The sequence below is a fragment of the Rhincodon typus genome, chromosome 36 (genome assembly GCF_021869965.1).
Source record: "Rhincodon typus isolate 14 chromosome 36, sRhiTyp1.1, whole genome shotgun sequence".
NCBI lineage: Eukaryota > Metazoa > Chordata > Chondrichthyes > Orectolobiformes > Rhincodontidae > Rhincodon > Rhincodon typus.
The window spans coordinates 9285669-9305608 of record NC_063367.1 but is presented as its reverse complement, the minus strand read 5'-3'; the positions used below and the strand labels follow the sequence as shown (position 1 = coordinate 9305608).

General features: G+C 42.6%; 1 long non-coding RNA gene across 1 annotated transcript; it reads right to left on the bottom strand.

The window, feature by feature from the left end:
• Window positions 1-7925: 7925 nt before the first annotated feature.
• Window positions 7926-10367, bottom strand: LOC125487094. Its single transcript, XR_007265643.1, has 2 exons — window positions 8629-10367; window positions 7926-8435 (listed from the first exon to the last, which is right to left on the bottom strand). It is a non-coding gene; the product is annotated as an uncharacterized LOC125487094 (long non-coding RNA).
• Window positions 10368-19940: the final 9573 nt, after the last annotated feature.

Sequence of the window (19940 nt, the reverse complement as noted above, 5' to 3'; positions counted from 1 at the left end):
TCCAACCCATCTATTATCTCCTGCAGCACCCAGCATTTTCACTGCCCCTTCCCAGGATGCCCTCTGTTGCCTGGGTCTTACGTCAAAAGAAGTCATGTCAGAACTTGAAGCATTAACTTCACTTCCCTCTCCATGGATGCTCCCAGAGTTTCTCCAGCAATCTCTGATTTCCGTCTGAGGTTCTGGCATTGCCTTGATAAACATCTGCTCGCAGTTAAGTTTTTAGAAGCATCCTACCACTCACCTAAATAAAAACTGGAAGAACCATGGATGCTGTAAGTCAGAAACAAAAACAGAAGTTGCTGGAAAAGCTCAGCAGGTCTGGCAACGTGTGAAGAAAAAAATCAGAGTTAACGTTTCGGGTCCGGCGATCCTTCCTCGGAATGTTACCCGAAATGTTAACTCTGATTTGTTTTCTTCCCACATGCTGCCAGACCTGCTGAGCTTTTCCAGCAACTTCTGTTTTCTTTTTCCTGATTTACAGCATCCGCGGTTCTTTCAGTTTTTATTTAGGTGAATGGTAGGATGCTGTAAATCAGGAAAAAAAGACAGGAGTTGCTGGAAAAGCTCAGCAGGTCTGGCAGCATGTGGGAAGAAAAAAAATCAGAGTTAACGTTTCGAGTCCGGTGACCCTTCCTCAGAATGTTACCCGAGATGTTAACTCTGATTTTTTTCCTTCACAGATGCTGCCAGACCTGCTGAGCTTTTCCAGAAACTTCTGGTTTTGTTTCCTACCTGTTGGAATATATGCCTTGTTGATAATTATAATTTATTAGTGCTCGTGATTCATCTTGTTTTATTTTTATTGATTTTGTCACGTGCATTTCACAGTAAGAATACAAAATACAGTGAAAAGCTTTCCATTTGTCGCTATGATATGGCGCCATTTTGAATAATTTGAGAATAAGGAAAAAACAACTTGAAGAGAGTCCATCAGTCCTGAGCCAGCTCATCTCCATCCGCACAAACTCAGGACAAGGTCAGTAAGTAAAAACAAAAGGAAACAAAAGACAAGTAGTCAGAGCTGCTGAGCTCCAGGTCAGGGGCTCTACTCTACCGCCATCTTGGAGCGATCCTAACCCTGTTAAATATCCCTATCAATCGGCTGGATATGCTTTATTATATTAGAAAGGTGCTGTAAATTGGGCTCGGACTCAGAGTCTAAGAATGAGAAGCAAACTTACTGAAATCTTAAAGGGACTTGACAGGGTAGATACAGGAAGGCTATTTTCCCTTGTGGGAGAGTCTAGGGTCAGAGGGCATCAACTCAATATAAGAGGTTATCCATTTAATACAGAGATAAGGAGGAATTATTTCTCTCAGAGGGTAGTCATCTGTGAAATTCTTTACCTTGGAGGGCTGGTTTGTTGAGTATATTCCAGCCTCTGTTTTTTTAATCAATAATGGAATCAAACATTATTGGGAAAAGTTAGGAAAGTGGAGTCGAGGATTATCAGATTAGCCGGGATCTCATTGGATGATGGAGCAGACTAGATGGGCTCAATGGTCTCATGCTTTAGAAACAAAGTTGTCATTTCTGAGAATACATAAAGCATGACTGCAAAGAGGTCGTGCTAAATGAGTTCAGAACATTGGTTGGTCATACATAATGCTTTGAAGTTTGCGTCACATATAGGCAGGGTGGTTAGAGAGGTGCTTAGCACGCTTGCCTTCATTGGTCAGTCCTTTGAGTTGGAGCATCATGTTGAGAGATTGTACAGGACATTGGTGAGGCCTCTTCAGGAGTACTGTGTCCAGCTCTGTTGTAGGAAGGATTTATTAACCTAGAGCGGGTTCAGAAAAGATCTACCAGGATGTTGCTTGGTGTGGAGGGTTTGAGTTATAAGGAGAGGCTGGATAGACTGGGACTTTTTCACTGGAGCGTAGGAGGTTGAGAGGTGACCTTGTGGAGGTTTATAAAATCATGAGGGGTATAGATAGGGTTAATGGTAGGCATCTTTTCCTTAGAATGGGGGATTTTGAAATAGAGGGCATATTTTTAAGGTGAGAGGAGAAAGATTTAAAAAAGACATGAGGGGCAAACGTTTTACACAGAGGGTGCGTCATGTGTGGAATGAACTTGAGGAAGTGGTGGATGCGGGTACAATTACAACATTTAAAAGACATTTGGATAAATTCATGAATAGGAAAGGTTTGGAGGGATATCAGCCAGGAGCAGGCAACTGGGACTAGTTTAGTTTGGGATTATGCTCAGCGTGTTGGTCACAGACTGTATCACAGAGCTGAGAATTCATTTAAAATCTGAGGAATTAGTTAATTGGATCACATTAAGTTTCAGTATTGAGGCTAATATGAATGAATTAGAAAAGCTTGGATGGACCCTGGAGATGGTAAACTTAGAAGGTTATGGGGACATGTGAGCATGAAAATTTGGAGTAGGCCATTCAGCCCATCAATAACACAATCATGGTTGACTTATTTACTCCACAATCTTACCTACTCCCCAATAACCTTTCACCCTACCCCTTATTTATCAAGAATCTTTCTGCGCTGCCTTTTCAAATGTTCAAAGGCTCTGGTTTCCATCACCATTTGAGGAAGAGGGTTCCAAATTCTCATGACTCTGTGACAAAAAAATGCTCACCACTTCAATGGGTGACCTTTTATTTCTCAACAGTGACCCCCTCCTCACCCTTTGTTCTAGATCTTCCCGCGAGAGGAAATATTCTCTCCACATTGACATTGTCAAAGCTTTTCGGGATTTTACATTGAGACTGAATGAAACCAGCACAGGACCAAATAGTACCCCCTTCAGTAAATGTCGAGTCTGTGGTTTGAATTTCAGTTGATTCAGGCTAATGTACAGAATGGTGAGTTGGTCCATATTCTTGGATCATCCAGGAAGCCAAATATAGCTCCTAACCTTTCACCTTTATTGTAGACTATCTCCTTAAACTCCTCTCCCTCACCTCTCCCTCTGTCACTACCACAACATCATTATCACAAAGATCAAGGCCATTGATTCTCAGCTCCCACTAGCTCATTTGGCATCACTTCCACTGATGCTCCCATCCTGCATCACTTTCAGGTTTCTCTCCCATCTCCACTTTCTCAGGTCCATGAAATCCACTGCAGTTCCCTCGATCCCATTCGCCTTAACTGATCTCCTGGCATCCTCTCCTATCCTTCATGTTAACTAACCTTGTAATTCCCTCTTCAGCCATTGTCATCACGTTCTCTTCGTAAAAACCCTCTGCCCCAATGGCTGTACAGAGTCACCCCACCCTTCTCCTCTAGCCTACCCCTTCCAAAATCCTAAAACGCGTTGCTACCTTTCAAATCCATTCCCTTTACTTTCAGGACTTCCACATCCAATTCACTGCAAGCAGGTTTCTTTCCCAACTATAGAACTGAAACAGTTCTCAAAGTCACATCTGGTTATGACTGCGACAAAGATAAATTGCTCATCCTTCTCCTTCTTGACCTGTTCATAGACCTTAACGTGCCAACCGCAACATCATCCTCCAATACTTCTCTATTATCTAGATATTTTCCCAATCACCCTGTCCAGAGATGTTATGATGCATCTCTGGAGCAGGTGGCACTTGAACCTGGGCCTCCTGGTCCATGGTAGGGACACTACCACCAGCATCCTGTCTCTACTATCAATCCAGTTGGGTGAGACTGCACACACCTGGTTGCATTCTTGTCTAGATAGAAAATGTTCATTGCTATACTGCTTTATTGTGATATTATCCAAGCTACAGTGCATGTTTTCGTATGTACGTTACAGTCATACCTCATCAACACCACTCAGGCCTCCTCTACTCTCAGTACATTATCTGACATTCAGTGGGTGGATGAGCAGAAATGTCCTCCAACCAAGTATTGGAAAGACTGAAGCCATTGCTTTTGATCACCCACTCCACATCTATTCCCTCACTCCCAACCACAGTCCAAGCTTCAACAAAGTTATGAAGAGACTGGTGGTCCTATTCGATCTTGATAGGAGTTCCTGACCTCAATTTAGCTCTCTAATACTAAGAGTCTATTTCCCACAGACTGCAGTGGTTCAGAAAGACAGCTCATCACTACTTTTTGATTAGATTTGATTTGATTTATTGTCATGTGTATTTATTACAAATACAGTGAAAATCGTTGCTTAGTGTTGTCACTCTCTGGCACTATCTTAAAACACAGAAAATGAACCAATACTTGGACTATAGAGCCAGAAAAATAAAACAATATAAAGTTCATTTTATAGTCTTGTAAAGTTAGATGGTCTTTGGATTAACTACCGCTTCTGACTCAGCCATGGGCCTGGATCCAGGCTCCTCCACCCTGAAGCCTCAGTTTTCTGCTGCTAAATCAAAGTAACTGCCATAACCACGCATCACCACACCACAGCCGCTGAAACACAGTTGCCACTCATTGTGCATCCATCAACATGGCTGCCATGATTGGACACTGGGCCAACCTCACAGAAGCAGCTGTTGCTGCAGGGACCCACGCTGGGACCAAACTCGCCCTCAGGTGCTCAGGCCTAGAGCCTGAGCCTAAGCCCAAGCCCAGCCTGCAAGTCTACCCAGGATGGTGATTAAGCCTGGGACCTGCTCCCCGCTCTCTAGGAGACCTGGGGCTAGCAATACTGCCACCGCCAGGCACCTTCTCATTTCACATTTACTAGGCCTCGCTGCTCCTTGGGCCTCGTGCTGCCATCTTTGTCCGTTGTTCCACGCAGGGCCTGCTCTCACTAATACCTTTTCAGCTCGGTTACAACAGTAAGGTAAAGGACTTTAAAGAAAATACGAAGAGAAAAGTAAAAAGAAAAATGAAAAGTGTAGAAGCCCTGGGCTCAGTAACCCAACTGCTGCCATCCTGGATTTGGAGAAACCTGTCATAGGAAGGATATGATTAAACCGGAGATGGTTCAGAAAAGATTTACCAGGATTTTGCCGGGAATATTGTGTTTTTCAGTTATAAGGAGAGGCTGGATAATCTGAGACTATTTTCAGTGGCGCATTGGAGGTTGACGGGTGACCTTATAGAGGTTTATAAAATCATGAGAGGCATAGATAAGGTGAATGGTAGGTGTCTTTTCCCTAGGCTGGGGCATTTCAAGACTTGGGCATATTTTTAAGGTGATTTAGAAAAGACATGAGGGGCAACTTTTAAAAAAAAAGTCAGTAGTTCGTGTGTGGAATGAGGAAGTGGTGGATGCAGGTACAGTTACAACGTTTAAAAGACACAAGTACAGGAATAAGAAATGTTTGGAGGGATATGGACCAAGCCCAGGCAAGTGGGACTAGTTTAGTTTGGGATTATGGTCGGAATGGACTGGTTGGATCAAAGCATCTGTTCCCATGCAGTATGAATGCATATTGGCTGCCATTCCATTCATTGGAAAACCAGATCCTGCAGCATCTTATTCAGTGTCTGAGCACTGCTCAAGCGCAACTAGGGATGTGCAATAAAATGCTTCCTTATCAGGGATGCCCACATCCCACAAATGAATAAAATAAGCACGTTTAAAATAGGAGATCACCCACATCTCTGCTCCTTCCCCTGCCCTCTGTCCCTCATTGGCTCCCAGATAACACACATCTAGCCATTGAAACACTCATCCTGGTTTTCAAACTGTAGCCTTGCTCCTCCCAGGCTCTGCAACTTCCTTTAACCTTCTCGCATTTCTGGCACTTTATACATTCCGAATTTTAAACTGCTCCACCACATTGAGACAGCTGAAGGCATGGCCAGTCTCTTACTCTGCAATACCATTTCCCCTTCTCGCCTTCTCCTTAAAGATGTTTTTTCAAATACAGTCAGAGTCACAGATGTGCCAGCAAGGAAAAAGACCCTTTTGTCCAACTTGTCCATGCCGACTGGATATCCTAAATTAATCGAGTCCCATTTACCAGCATTTGGCCCACATCCCTCTAACCCCTTCCTATTCGTACACTCATCCAGATGCCATTTAAAAGTTGTAATTGTGCCAGCCTCCACCACTTCCTCTGGCAGCTCATTCCATACATCACCTTCTGCATCTTAGTTCCCTTTTTAAATCTTTTCCATCTCACCTTAAACCTACGCCCTCTAGATTTGGACACCCCAGCCTGGGGAAAAGATCTTGGCTATTCACCTTATCCATGGCCCTCATGATTTTATGAGCCTCTCTAAGGTCACTCCTCAGCCTCCTACACTACAGGGAACATAGCCCCCGTCTATTCAATCTCTCCCTAGAGCTCAAACCCTCCAACATCTCATTGCTTCACCAAGTTCTTGATCGTGGAATCACAGGATCCTACACTGTGGAAGCATTCAGCCCAGCGAGTCCACACTGACCCTCCCAAGAACGTCCCATGCAGACCCACACCCCTCCCCCCACTGTAACCCTGCATTCCCCCTGGCTAACCCACCTAGCCTGCACATCCCTAGGCACTACGGCTATGCTAAGTTTGACCATCTTTGCTAACCTGCACATCTTTGGGTTCTGTGAGGAAACCCATGCAGAATGTTTATGTGGAGTTTGCGTAGTCACCCGAGGGTGGAATCAAACCTGGGTCCCAGTGCTGTGAAGCAGCAGTGCTAACCATTGAGCCACTGTATCACACCTCATCCCACACGCTAGTTCCTCATCTGGCTGACTTCCTACTTTCTTTGATAATGCTCCTGCAAAGCATCTTCAGACTCTTACTACTTTGAGGATGTTACCAATTATTTCACAGGGTTCCTATGCCAACACGAATGAATAAATAAAACCCATCGAAAATATTCTGAGAATAAAGATCTAGATAATCGAGAATAGTCATCTAAAAACCATCCAATAAACAGCCTTCATGAGAATCAACTCCAAAATTGCATAAACTTATACAAAGTAGATGTTGACCTGTTGGAAAGGCACCTCTTATTTCAGCTCAAAAATACTTTGCAGAAAGGTCAAACTAATTAAATGCCTCTTTGTATAGTGGTTTAGGAGCTCGGTCTATAGGAGGGGAAACCAGGTTAAATACTTTGCAATGCACACTGATCAAACAGCAACAGCAGTAAAACATGGAATTAAACTAAAAATCATGTTATGACAAGACCACATTTAATTTTCACTGGCCCTCGTTACAAAGGTTAAAGGTTAGCTTAAAAATTCTTAAGGAATTCCTAGGCCAAGTCTGGTCTAAATTTTGGTTCAAACTTTAGTGGGCAGTTATCAAAAGAGATCAGGGGTGAGGAAAATAACTGGAATTATGCAAAAGTCAGGCTAAAGAAGGGACATTTCCAGTGGTTTAACATGGAATTGTAGACAAAATCAAAAAGATGCTTTATACATTTTAAAACAAACATAATAATTCCAAAGCATTGGAAAATACATAATTGAGACTAGATAGCATCAGTGTGGCACCGATTAAACTAGGTTCCATTCTGACTTTCAGAGATAGTAGGCTGCAGATGCTGGAGAATCTGAGATAACAAGGTGTAGAGCTGGATGACCACAGCAGGCCAAGCAGCATCAGAGGAGCAGGAAGGCTGACTTTTCGGGCCTAGACCCCCTTCCTGAAAAAGGGTCTAGGCCCGAAACATCAGCCTTCCTGCTCCTCTGATGCTGCTTGGCCTGCTCTCCATTCTGACCTTGCTGAGTCAGAAGGCTTTCAGTTCAAATCCCACTCCAGAACCAACAAAGATTGAAGACTGATGTTCCCTCAGCATTCCACTAGAACATGTCTCTCGGACATGAAAGTTAAATGTAAAGTCACACCAGACTATAGGGCTGCTCTCTGAGAGAGGGGGGAGGAGGGAGAGAGGTGAGGAGACTGCTTCATGGTAACCTCAGCCAGTGCAGAAATTGACCCCACGCTGTTAGCATCATACTGCATCGAAAAAACCAGGCAACTGAGCTAAACAATCCCCAGATTACTGGCACTCCTTTTTGAAAGAAAGCAGGACAGGGGATCAGATAGCCTGATCTGTATATATTAGATTAGATTAGGTTTTATTGACACATGTACTCAAGCACAGGGATACAGGAGTGCAGTCAAAAGTTTACAGTGTCACCATCTTAAGTAGAAAAATAAAGAAATAAATTAAAAGTTCAATATTACTTAAGGTAACAAGGTGCAGAGCTGGATGAACACAGCAGGCCAAGCAGCATCATAGAAGCAGGATTGCTGACGTTTCGGGCCTAGACCCTTCATCAGGACGTTTCTGGTCAGTATTAGAAAAAAAAAGGTCATAAGCTTCAAGTCCTTCTTTAGTCACGAGCCTGCGGTCACTGCACACTGGGCTTTCCCCAGGGGGGCTCGATCTCTTGATCCCCACGTCTTTCCGCTGACCAGCATCCAGGTTCACCAGCCACCCCGCCACGGTCCCGTTCTGGGCCTCCAGCCACTTCTGCGATGCCACCTACTACCGGAGTCTTGCCCAGGCACACCAACCACTTTGCGGCCGACTGCTAAGACCCATAGCCGCTGCCGTCGCCTCCGCTGCTTCCATGTCGAGGAAAACAACAAAAGAAAAAGGAGAAAAAAAAGGAAAAAAAAAAAACAAGTGAGAAAAGAAAGAAAAGCAGTCAGAGCGGACAGCTCCGCTTGGGAAGACTACTCTCCATCACAAAGTAATATAATGCAGTCATCATCACATTGCTAGTGCAGTGTACAAATGAACTGCCATGCCTCTTACATTACTCAGTGACCCGAAGCTGCATGAAGTGTTTCCCTGGCTGCTCAGAGCTTTGGGACAGTCGCAGGTCGTGAAAGGAACTTCCCAAAAAAAACTGCAAGCTCTTTTGTCCTTTACATAACACCTGTCAACAGCACAAATTGGGATTGCTGCATCCCAGAGGGTTAAAAAAAAATAAACTTAATGCCTGCACTACAATCAATATCTGAAAGCTCAAAAGATTGGACAAACACGGGATTGAACAAGACAGCAGCATCCCTTTAAAGTCTGCCAACATCATAGAATCCAAATGCCAATAACCTTTAGAATGAACGCAAAGCAATTGCAGATGTTGGAAATCTGAAATAAGAACAGAAAAAAAAACACAACTGGAAATACTCAGCTGGGAAGAGAGAGAGAGAGGAACAGATTTAAAAAGATTTCAGATCACTGACTTTACACTGCAACAAGTCGCAGTCCTGAAATATTAACGGTCGCCTAAATGCTTTTAGTTTTGGGAAGGAGGTAAACGGCCCTGCCACCAGAGCTGAAAGCCAGAGACAGAACCACAACAACAGGATCCTGAAGCGGTGTTTTTTCAGCAGTGCCCAGTTTATGGGGCATCACGGGGGCTCGCCTTGCAACAGAACTGTCAATTAAAGCTGTCAGCTCAGAGAGGCCAATAAACTTACAACCTTGGCAGTGGCACTGCTAGCAGGGGATGATGGGTAGGGGGTACCCATTTCCTGGTCATCTACAAAGGAGATGCCAGGGTCAGGGCAATAGGCTGCAATGTCTTGGGTGAGGGTAGATGATATTCCAGCAATGGGCATGAGGGCTGGGCGTTGTTAGGTAGGATTGTGCCTTGCTTGGCCTCATTGGGTGTCCAAAGGACATGCCCTCTCCCAATTTTGATAAACAAGGCCACCAGGGTTAGGCAGACCACCACTACATGAAAGAGTAGGCTCTTCCCAATGGGGGTAAAACATTGACTAAGGCAGGAGGTAGCCCTCAACTGGGCATTTGATTAGCCCATTTGACTGCCAGGTGGGTAGCTGCATGGCCAAGCATCCCATTACTGGCATGGCAGCTTCCCCCCTTGTGATGCCACCTACTACTATAGCCTCCCCTCTGGTCTCCTAGGTAACCACAAACAAGCCAGAACATTCTTCCCTCTTCTTTCCCATCTGTTTTTCCGTTGCTGAGTATTTTAACCGTTAGACCAAGGTCAGTAAAGCTCAGGATTATCCTCGACCCCAGTAAATATCACTGGTAGGAAATATGCCAAGAATTAAGTGGGGAGAATTTCAGGAAAAGGAAAAAAAAAGAGGAAAATAAGGACAGATTGAAATTGGACAATAAAATGTCAGCCTCGCCAGCAACACAGCCCAAAATTTAATTTTAAAATGTGAATACAGCTGGAGCTAATCCTGCCTAGCTAAATTCTTAATTGGAACTGTCCAAAAAGCCTTGGAGTCTTCATTGTGTCAACATGTCTTTTTTAAAAACAGCAGCCCCTCCTTAAAGTCTCAGTTTATTTTAGAACAGAAAACCCAGAGGTGAACTGGGGATTAAGTCAAAAAGAAAACAGAAGAGGCGTAGAGAAGTCATGAGAGGTGGGAACGGGAGCTCCTAAGGGTGCAACCTCACAAAATAGTGTTCCCAACCTACAGTTAGGGCAGGAGTAATATGACTGGCTAGAATTGTGGTGAGTGTGTTGTGGAACAGAAACAAAACATAGCAGAGGAATTAAAGCATGATTTTAGATCACCCCCAGAGACAGTAATAATTTTTCAAAAATCCACATTTTTAAAACAAAAATATGAAGTATTTAAGGAATGGTTTAGAATTTAACAAGGTAGCTTAAATTAAAAACAAAAAAAACATGCAATTGATGAATAGCTCAATGTTTTTAAAACTGTATGTAAAAACAAAAGGATCAAATGTTGGAAAGATAGCCAGAACATTACAGTATAATTCGCTGAGCTTTAATCAAAAAAACTTTACACCGGTCAGACTATATTTGGGAATGTTTGACAGGCATTCCTTAACATCCGCCTGCTCAATTCCAAACCTTCAGCTGAAACACCGTTTTACACCCTAACCATGGCTCCTGCTTTCTGAAGTCACAGAGCAGACAAGAGAATGCTCCATTACCCCAGTGACGTTTACAATCACAGCTGGAGGTAAGAGTGAATTTTTAAAACAGCAGATAACCCCACGTGACTGCTCAGAGACAGGGAGCGTGTGGATCACCAGTTGACCTGCTGTCTGTATGCCAGGTCTTGAGTGTTTTCTGGCCAATTATTCAATTCCCTGTTCTTGCCCTTTGCACATTGCAAATTCCAACTTCGCCAGCACCCCATTAACAACAAGTCTGGTGAATTTATACTCAGACCAATAACACGGGGAGATTCTTTCAGAAATAGGTACAATTATAATCCTAAAGGTAGATAGTTATATGTTTTCTTCTCTCTCCAAATGGGCGATTTGATGAATACCTGCTGTTTCAGAGCAATAGGCCTTCCCCGCAGTATAAACAGATAGCTACAGACTGCCAAGTGATTGAAGCATGGCAAGTTTTATGCTTTAAAATGTTTATTATCCACAAGAAGTCCTGATGCCAAAAAAGCAGCCATGACAACAGTTTAGAGAAGTCCCAGGCAATTGGAAATCTGCCAGTGTAACACCTTCACTTGGAAAAGGAGGCAAGAAAAGGTAACTACAGACCTGTTAGATTAACATCTGTCATTCGGAACATGTTAATATCTATTATTACATCCTTTTATAGAATGCCTACAAATACATTTTATAATCATGCAGTCAGCATCGCCTCATGAAAAGGAAATCATCCCTGACAAATTGACTAGAATTTGTTGAGGAAGCAACAAGCAGGATAAAGGGAATGCTTTGGACATCTAAAAGAGCATTTGACAAGCTACTTTAAGTAGCCTTATGCGTAGCAAGAGCCTATGCTATTGAAGGTTGTATATTAGCCTAGATTCTTGTCGTGCATTGGTTGTGTCCCTACTCCTGGGCTAGGTTCAAGTCCCACCTGCTCCAGAGGTGGGTAATATCATCTCTGCTCAGGTAAATTAGAAAATTAAAGGAAAAGATGGGATTGGTTAATTAGTAGCCAGTTGAAATAAAGGGGACCATTTTGAGGAGGACCCCCTGGAACACAGCCACAGAGATCAGTGCTGTGGCCACAATAGATATGAATGACTTGGATGAGTAAATGTAGTACAGCCAAATTTGCTGCAGGTTGGGGAGGCACAGGGAAGGCAAGTTGACAGACAGACAGATTAAGGGAGTGGGCAAAATTTTGGCAGATGGAATATTATGGGAAAGTGAGGTAAGGCACTTTGGCAGGAAGAGGAGCTTAATATTACTTAAAACGGAGAAAATTTGCAGAGGGCAGAAGCACAGAATGGTTTAGGAATCTTCGTGCATGAATCACAAAAGCTAGCTTCCAAGTTCGGCAGGTAATCAGAACAGCAAAATGGAATGTTGGCCTTTACTTCAAAGGGGAACAGGGAATAAAATTAAGGGAGTTTTGTTAAAACTATACATGATGCAAGTTAGACCACATCCAGAATACAGTGAATAGTTTTGGCCCCTTATCTGAAGGAAGGGACACTGGCAGTACAGGCAACCCAGAGAAAAGGCACTAGACTGATTCAGATTATGAAGGGATTTTCACGAGAGGAAAAAATAATTTTGGTCTGTACCATTGGCGATTAAATAAAGTTACCTCTCTTCTAGAGAAAAAAAATAAGATTCTTAGACAACTTGACAGAGTAGATATGGAGAGGTTGTTTTCCCTTAGGCAAAAAAAAAGTGTACAGGAGCAGACAACCTAATCTCAAAAGTAAGGGGTTGTCTATTTAAGGCATTCAAAAGCTTTTCCAAGGATAGTGAATCTGTGGAATTCTTTACCATGTTAGACTGGATCATCACGTATTCCAGGCTCAGAGAGCAAAGTGAGCACTAGAGAAATCAAGCAGTATGGAGTAAAGGCAGGAAAAACTGGACCGGAGGATTATCAGATTAACCATGATCTCATTGCATCTACTCTGCCTTTCAATAGACTAATAAGATACAAGGGCAGAAGTAGCCTAAGTCAACTAACCCAAGCTAATAAACATGGGCATGAGGATGAGTGAATTAATTCTAAACTTGACAAATTAGTTTTTCTTCAATTCTTTAATGATTTGACAGAGACATAAATCTTTGAAGTTAACAATGTTTTGACAGCTCACATAAATAGACTGTTGAAAGGATTGAGGAACAAAGGTTTGATCTGGGACATTCATTTTTGATGTAGGCAGTGAGAATGTGAAAAAGGAGAATTTTTAAAAAACACATTTGCTTAGAGTTGGAAAGATAAAAGCAGCTTTAGGATTTTTAAAGTTTTCTGTGTCCTCTGTAGATACATTAGCTTAGTGGTTCTGAGGTAACAAAGTGGAGAAACCCAATAGGTTTGGCAGTATCTGTGACAAGAGAAACAGTTAATAGACTGGTAGGACTCCTTTACAACTGAAGTGGAAATGTGGACAGATATGCTACACCTATTTAGGTGTCACTGACCTAGAAATTCAGAGGCCAGACTGCTCACAGCTAAGTTCAAACTCTGAAGTCTTTGGGGACCTGCAATACAACTCTAATAAAAATCTGGGCAAGACTTCCAAAAACCCACCTGGTTCATTAATGTCCTTAAGGCAGCAGGGGGTGGGGTGGGATGGGAACAGAACATCCTTAGCTCCTCTGATCCAAATGTGACATTTAACAGCTTTGAAGCAGCTTAAATGTTATCTGGATGTTGGTAGTCAGTGTGCTTGAATGGTCATGCTTCTGAATGTAGAAGGGAGATGGTTAGGTTCTGGCCCTCAAAAGTGGAACAAAACGCACATTAGTCTAAAGCTGCATATTGGCTGGGTCCTGCCGCATTGACACTCCTACAGGAGTGTCATAGTGTCACTGGGCTGGTAATTTAGAACCCTAAGCTAATGGCCTAAAGACATGACTTTCCAAATCACTACGCTATTAAACCAAAATTTCATTATCTGCCACTCTGGGATTTTAAAAAATCTAAAAAGGCAACCATGTAACCATTGCCAGTTGTTGGAAAAAAACCACCTGCTTCATTAACATTCTTATCGGTCTGGCTGACACACAACTCAGACCCACAGCAATGTGTTTAATTCTTAACAGTCCTCTGGGCAGTTAGGAATGGACAATAAATGATAGTCCCATGTCACCTACATCCTTACCATGTATCTTAAATATTTGCAAATGGTTTAGGAAACTGCAATTTAACACCACACTTATCCAAGAGAAGGTGTTTGATGAAGGAGCTGCAGATGGTTGGGGCTAAAGCATTATGCTGAGGAATTACTGCAGGGATGTCTTGGGGCTTGATGATCGACCTCCAAACAAACTCTTCATACGGAGGTATTAGACTCCAATCCATGGAGAGTTTGCACCAATTCCCACTGATGTCAACTTTACTGGAGCTCTTTCGACATTAAGTTCAATCATCAATAATTCACTAGTGCTATTAAACTCGTGTAAGTGTTGGACTCCAACAGAATCATCTCCAAGTTCTAACTCGGGCACTACAGAGCATTCAAGAATGTTGCTTGCCCAATTTTTATTCCCTGACAGAAGGCAGCACCAACTTGTTGCATTATCAAAGAGTTAGAATGGAAGACATGGTCAATTCCATGGATATTCCTGCAGGTTTCATTACGAAGCCACATAGAACAGTCAAGCCAGATAATATCTGAAGTACAACTGCACTGCCTAGCTGCAGATACCAGATTCTAATCTTGTACAGCCCTTAGGATTGAAGATGGTTAGCTTTTCACTCCTGGGAGATGAGTTCTATGCTGCTTGTCAGGTGCCAGACTATCTGCAGACTGTATGACATGCCAGACAAAGCCAACAGACATGGGTCTTACTCAGTCACACTGCCCACTTCCCTGACCATGCAGATCAAAGACTCCTTTTGACATGTCACTGAGAGATGGAGAATCAGAATTTAAAAATTAGGAAGAGTTAGGAAAATATGGGATAGATGTAGACTCGTGTACTTCATTTGAATTTGGAGTGGAATCCATCCTTTTGAAAAATGGTGACACAGAAGGAAACAAGGAGATATTCACACAGTCAGACGCAAACATTTAAAGTAAAACATTAAGTGACTTGGAATGGGGCCAAAGATCGCTAATCAGTCGAGTTGCTGCTTCTAGATGGAAAAAGGGCTCCTGCACCTTTTAGGTATGACTGACTTATGCAGGAAAAAGTGCACAAGTCATCGGGCCCATTTTACTCTTTGACCTGCCCAGCTTTTTGATACTCAATTGCAAAGGCAGGAAGAGATGTCCCAATATTAAGTGTAATTTTGCCATATTTTCAGTCCAGAATATAAAACAAGTGAGTTAGGATTTGGTGGATTTGATACATTGATCAAGATATGGGCTTTGAGTGACTCAAACTGCTAAATGCATTGTCAATGTGCAAGGTTAACCCAATTCCTTTATACAAAATTACCACCTTGGGATGTAGATTTAATTGGAGGAATTGAAGCTACTGAAGACCATTTGAGAATAAGGAAACACCTCACTGTTTGGAGATCTTTGCAAATACTAAACTTAAAATATCAAAGCTTTGACTTCGTCAGGCAACTTAATTATTCTGCATTATGCTTATCATATTTAAGCAATTCTACACACTGGATTCCTCCAGTTGATAAAAAGGGTTCTTATAAACGTATACTCATTGGGTGGGGAGGACAGGCAGTATCAAGTAGAAATAAAAAAGTGCAGAAAAGACAATAGTTTTTACAGGTTGCTCAAACATCTTAAGATGCAAGTGACTATGCTGTACACACAACTGTTTCACTCAGTTTGCATTCAAGAATGAATCAGATTTATGAACCTTTAAAATTAAAAAAAGGTAGAGAATTGCAAGTAAATCTTCAGAAGGGAAACGGAATAACTTGGAAACTTACGATCTCAGGCTTCAGCAAATTAAGTATCTCAACTGACGAGGTAGATATAGGGTCTAAAATTAGTTAGAAAAGTTCAGTGAGTGTCTTGAGAGTGAAGCAGAAATCCAATGCTTACAATATTGAGATCAGTCAAGCTATTTGTCCCAATTGCTCTCTGCCAAGCCTATTCAGCCCTTACTCCATCTGTGTCCACCCAGTCTCATCTAGCTTCTCTTTAACATCAATACTAAAATCACCTCAACTGCTCAATCCCATAAGTAGATATTGCCACTAAATTTCTTACGGGATTTAGCAGTAAGTCATGGGCTCTGGCTTTGGACACCCATAATTAGAAATGTCCTTCTCTACAGCTAACTTATCAAAACCCTCAAAGCTTGCCACAAACCTGGCTCTCACTTCAGTAGCAAAACACTCCAAGCTGTTCAAATCTTTCAACTGCTGTGCCCCCCTCCCAACTCAATTTGAATCCCTTACTGAGCCCTCAGTTCATTCACTTTGAGCAGAGTCAGAAAGCTGAACTATCTGCACGATGAAGCAAAGATGCACTTTTCTGGGTTATGAGGAAGGGTCACTCAACCTCTGCACAAATGCTGCCAGACCTGCTGAGCTTTTCCAGCAATGGTGTTTTTGTTTGATTTCCAGCATCCACAGTTCTTTCAGTTTTTTCTTATTAAAGATGCACTATTGTTGGACTTGCACATGGATAAACCCACTATTGGTTAACCAGACATCACCTCTTAACCCCAATGGGCAATAGAAAAGATCTCAAGGTGGTGACTTGGACCCTAAAGACTCAACAGTGCATAGTAGTGGTCACTTTACATACCGTAACATTTAAAATGCTAGCAAGATGTAGCTTCTGCCCCATGCTGAGAGATCAACTGAAGTTTGCAAACCATTTCAAAAGGAAAATGGAGACAGATGTGGAAAAACTCTGCATGCAATGGAGATGTAACTGAAAGGTGAAGTTGCAACCTGGGATTCCTATTGAACTTTAAGTGTGTGCAGAGCAAGTCAATGCCAATAGGATGTTGAACACTGTAGCCCAAACAATCTAATATAGCCAGCTGGTAGAGATCAACCTATGGTTCATTCCAGTCAGATCACAGCTTGATTGAGTTATTGACTTTGAGCTGCCAAGAAACAAGAGCTTGCTCACTCAGGTGAGGGTACTTCAGAGTCTTGGTCTGCGATGGAGGTTTTGAAGGATGATCTCAAAAGGGATACTGCATTAAGCGCAGAAGTAGTTAACTCAAGACAAAAACCAAAAAGAGCTGCAGATGCTGTAAATCAAACAAAAACAGAATTTCCCACAAAAAAGAAGTGTTCCGAGGAAGGGTCACCAGACCCAAAAATGTTAATCCTGATCTCTCTTCACAGATGTTGACAGACCTGCTGAGCTTTTCCAGCAATCTCTATTTTTGTAACTCAATACATAACTTGCACACCAAATCACCCAAGAATACAAAGCAAAAATATGTAGCCTGGAGTTAATTTCATTTTCAATTAATTGCACAATGACCAGCAAGAAAGACATGTTTTAATAGCAGAAGCATGTATTATTTAGTTTAGTGTTTGATTGTACAGTTAGGGGTTAGGAACAGAACTCATCCCTTTATCACCTCAAGCCTATGCAGTAAGATCACGGCAGATATCCTGTGCTCAGAGCCCCACATTCCTACCTATACCCAATAACCTTCGATTCCTTTACCTAACAAGAACCTACCCACCCCAAGATATTCAAATGTACGCACCTCCACTGCCTAAGGAAAAATCACAACCTTCAGAAGAATTTCCCCCACCCCTCTGCTCCAAAAGCATTAACTCTAATTTTAAAAAAAGAGAGAGTGCCTCCCTGGTTCTGGACTGATCCAGAAGAGTAAACATCCTTTCTGGATCCACCTTCAAGACCTTATACTCAAAATCGAGCCACTTCTCACTCTAGACTCTGCTGAATACAAACTTCGCCTATTCTTGAAGGGGGAATTCTAGTTACCTGGTAAACCTCCTCCGAAACAGTTCCAATGCATTTCCATCCTTCCTTAGAGGCCAAAACTATACACAGTCTGAGATGTGGTCTCACCAACGTGCTGTATAACTGAAGCCCAAGATCCTTTATTTTCAATTCCTTTTGCAATAAAAGGATAGCATCCTACTGGTATCCTTAAATCACTTGCTGTTCACCTGGAACCTTCTGTACCTCAATTTTGTAACATTAACCATATATTCTGCTTTTCAACTCTACCCAAAAAGAACTTCACATTTACTCACCAGTCAAGAGTGTGGGCAGTGTCACTTCCTAGCCATTTAAAATCAAAAGGTAATTTTTGAAGTGACAAACGGTCAGCTTTTTAACAGCTTTCTCACTCCCGTGACAGACATCAAGCTTAAGCAACTTGATTGTTCTGGTTTTGGGAATGATCACAACTTCAGTACACTACAGGAACATCAGCTGTAAAAGCATCATATCCTCCGCAGCCTCATGGGACTACACCTGCTCAATAAGCTTGACTTCACACTTGAAGGTCCTGCTGGTACACACAATGGGACTGATGGTAAAAACATGCATGTTGGCACTCTTGGTCATTTACTTGACTTGGTCATGGTTGTTGCATCCCAGTGGCAATTGAACCATGCTTGCAATATTCTTTGGCTTGCCACTGGTAATCTGTGAAGTGTGGTAGGATGAATGACTAAGTGGACTAATCATTTGAGCAAATCAAATTTTTGTTCACAGTAAAGTCTCTGTTTACCATCTTTGAGGTTGACAGAGTCACCACCCTGACAAGTACTCACTTCCGGATCACAGAGCAAGTCCATCATCGACACGAAGCTCAACTCGATTGAGAAATCTGCAGATACCCATTCATTTGAGTATACAGCTGAGACATTACAGGTCTCATTCCACTTGAACAGGTTTCTGCACCACAGATTGTCCAATGGACAGAATTTATTAGCACATTCCAGAAGCCCATTTTGTCAGATTCAAGCAGATGGAGCATGCTCCCCAAAAAAAGGGGAAAGCACAATAACAGCAGCAATAAACAAACTCAAAAAAAAACACATTTCAGATGTGTAGAAATCTGAAACAGAAAAATTGGAGAAACTCAAGTCTGGCAGCAAATTGCTGGAGAAACTCTCTCCACAGATTCTGCCAGACCTGTGGGAGTTTCTCCAGAAATTTGCTTTAGTTGCACCCAATAGAAATTAACAATAATTTTCAACAAGGAGAATCACAAAGTTGCGGTGAAGGCCTTTTCAGGGTACACAGGAGCTGAAGTCAAGTTAGCTGCAATCTTGTGGAATGGTGGTGCAGGCTCAAAAAAGGGCCAAGTGATCTAGTCCTGCACCTAGCTGCTATGTTTCTAAGTCTACACCAGTCAAATGTTGCGTTCCAACTCCACCTGAAGTGAATGAGCCTGCATGAAGTGATGTTTGCTGTTAACATTCATAAACTCACTCCAGTTATGCAGAGGTTGCAAATGTACTAACACTACTGGACAAAAGATGCAGAGGTGAATGGACAACTGCACAACAGCGTTTGGAACATTATCCCCAGTCCTGCATTTTGGCAGCGTACAATTGGACTCAAAACACTGAAGGAAGCAAATATCCAAACACTTGTATGTCACACCAAGTGATCTGAAATAGAACACTCAGAAACCATAAAATCTCTACAGTGTGAAAACAGGCCCTTTAGCTCAATAAGTCCACACCAACCCTCAGAGCATCCCACCTAGATCCATCCCCTCAATCTATACATCCCTGAACACAAAGCAATTTAGCCTGGCCAATCCACCTAACTTGCACACCTTTGGACTGTGGGAGGAAACTGGAGCACCCGGAGGAAACCCACGCCAGACATGGTGAGAATGTGCAAACTCCACACAGACAGTCGCCAGGAGGTGGAATCGAACCCGGGTCCCTGGTGCTGTGAGGCAGCAGTGCTAACCACTGAGCCCTTGTGCACGATTAGTGAGGAGAGACCAGATTATATCAACACGGACAATAGCACACGTACCCAAGTTGTTGCAAATGTTGCTGAACTTCATGCAGTGCGCATCCCTACTTCTGAACTCTATTAAAAGGGAAGGTCATTGATGGAAGTTGATTGGGCAGTGCCATGCAACAGTGGACTGTTCTCCTCAGGGCAACAGCAGGATTTCATTCCTACAAGGACTGTGCAGTGGTCAACCCACAAAATGGGATCAATTTTGAATAAAATCCGCCAATTGGAGACTGTGTCATCAGCAACAGGAAGAATGCATTCAACCACCATCTGAAAATCAGATGGTCCAACAGATTCTCCACTGTACTG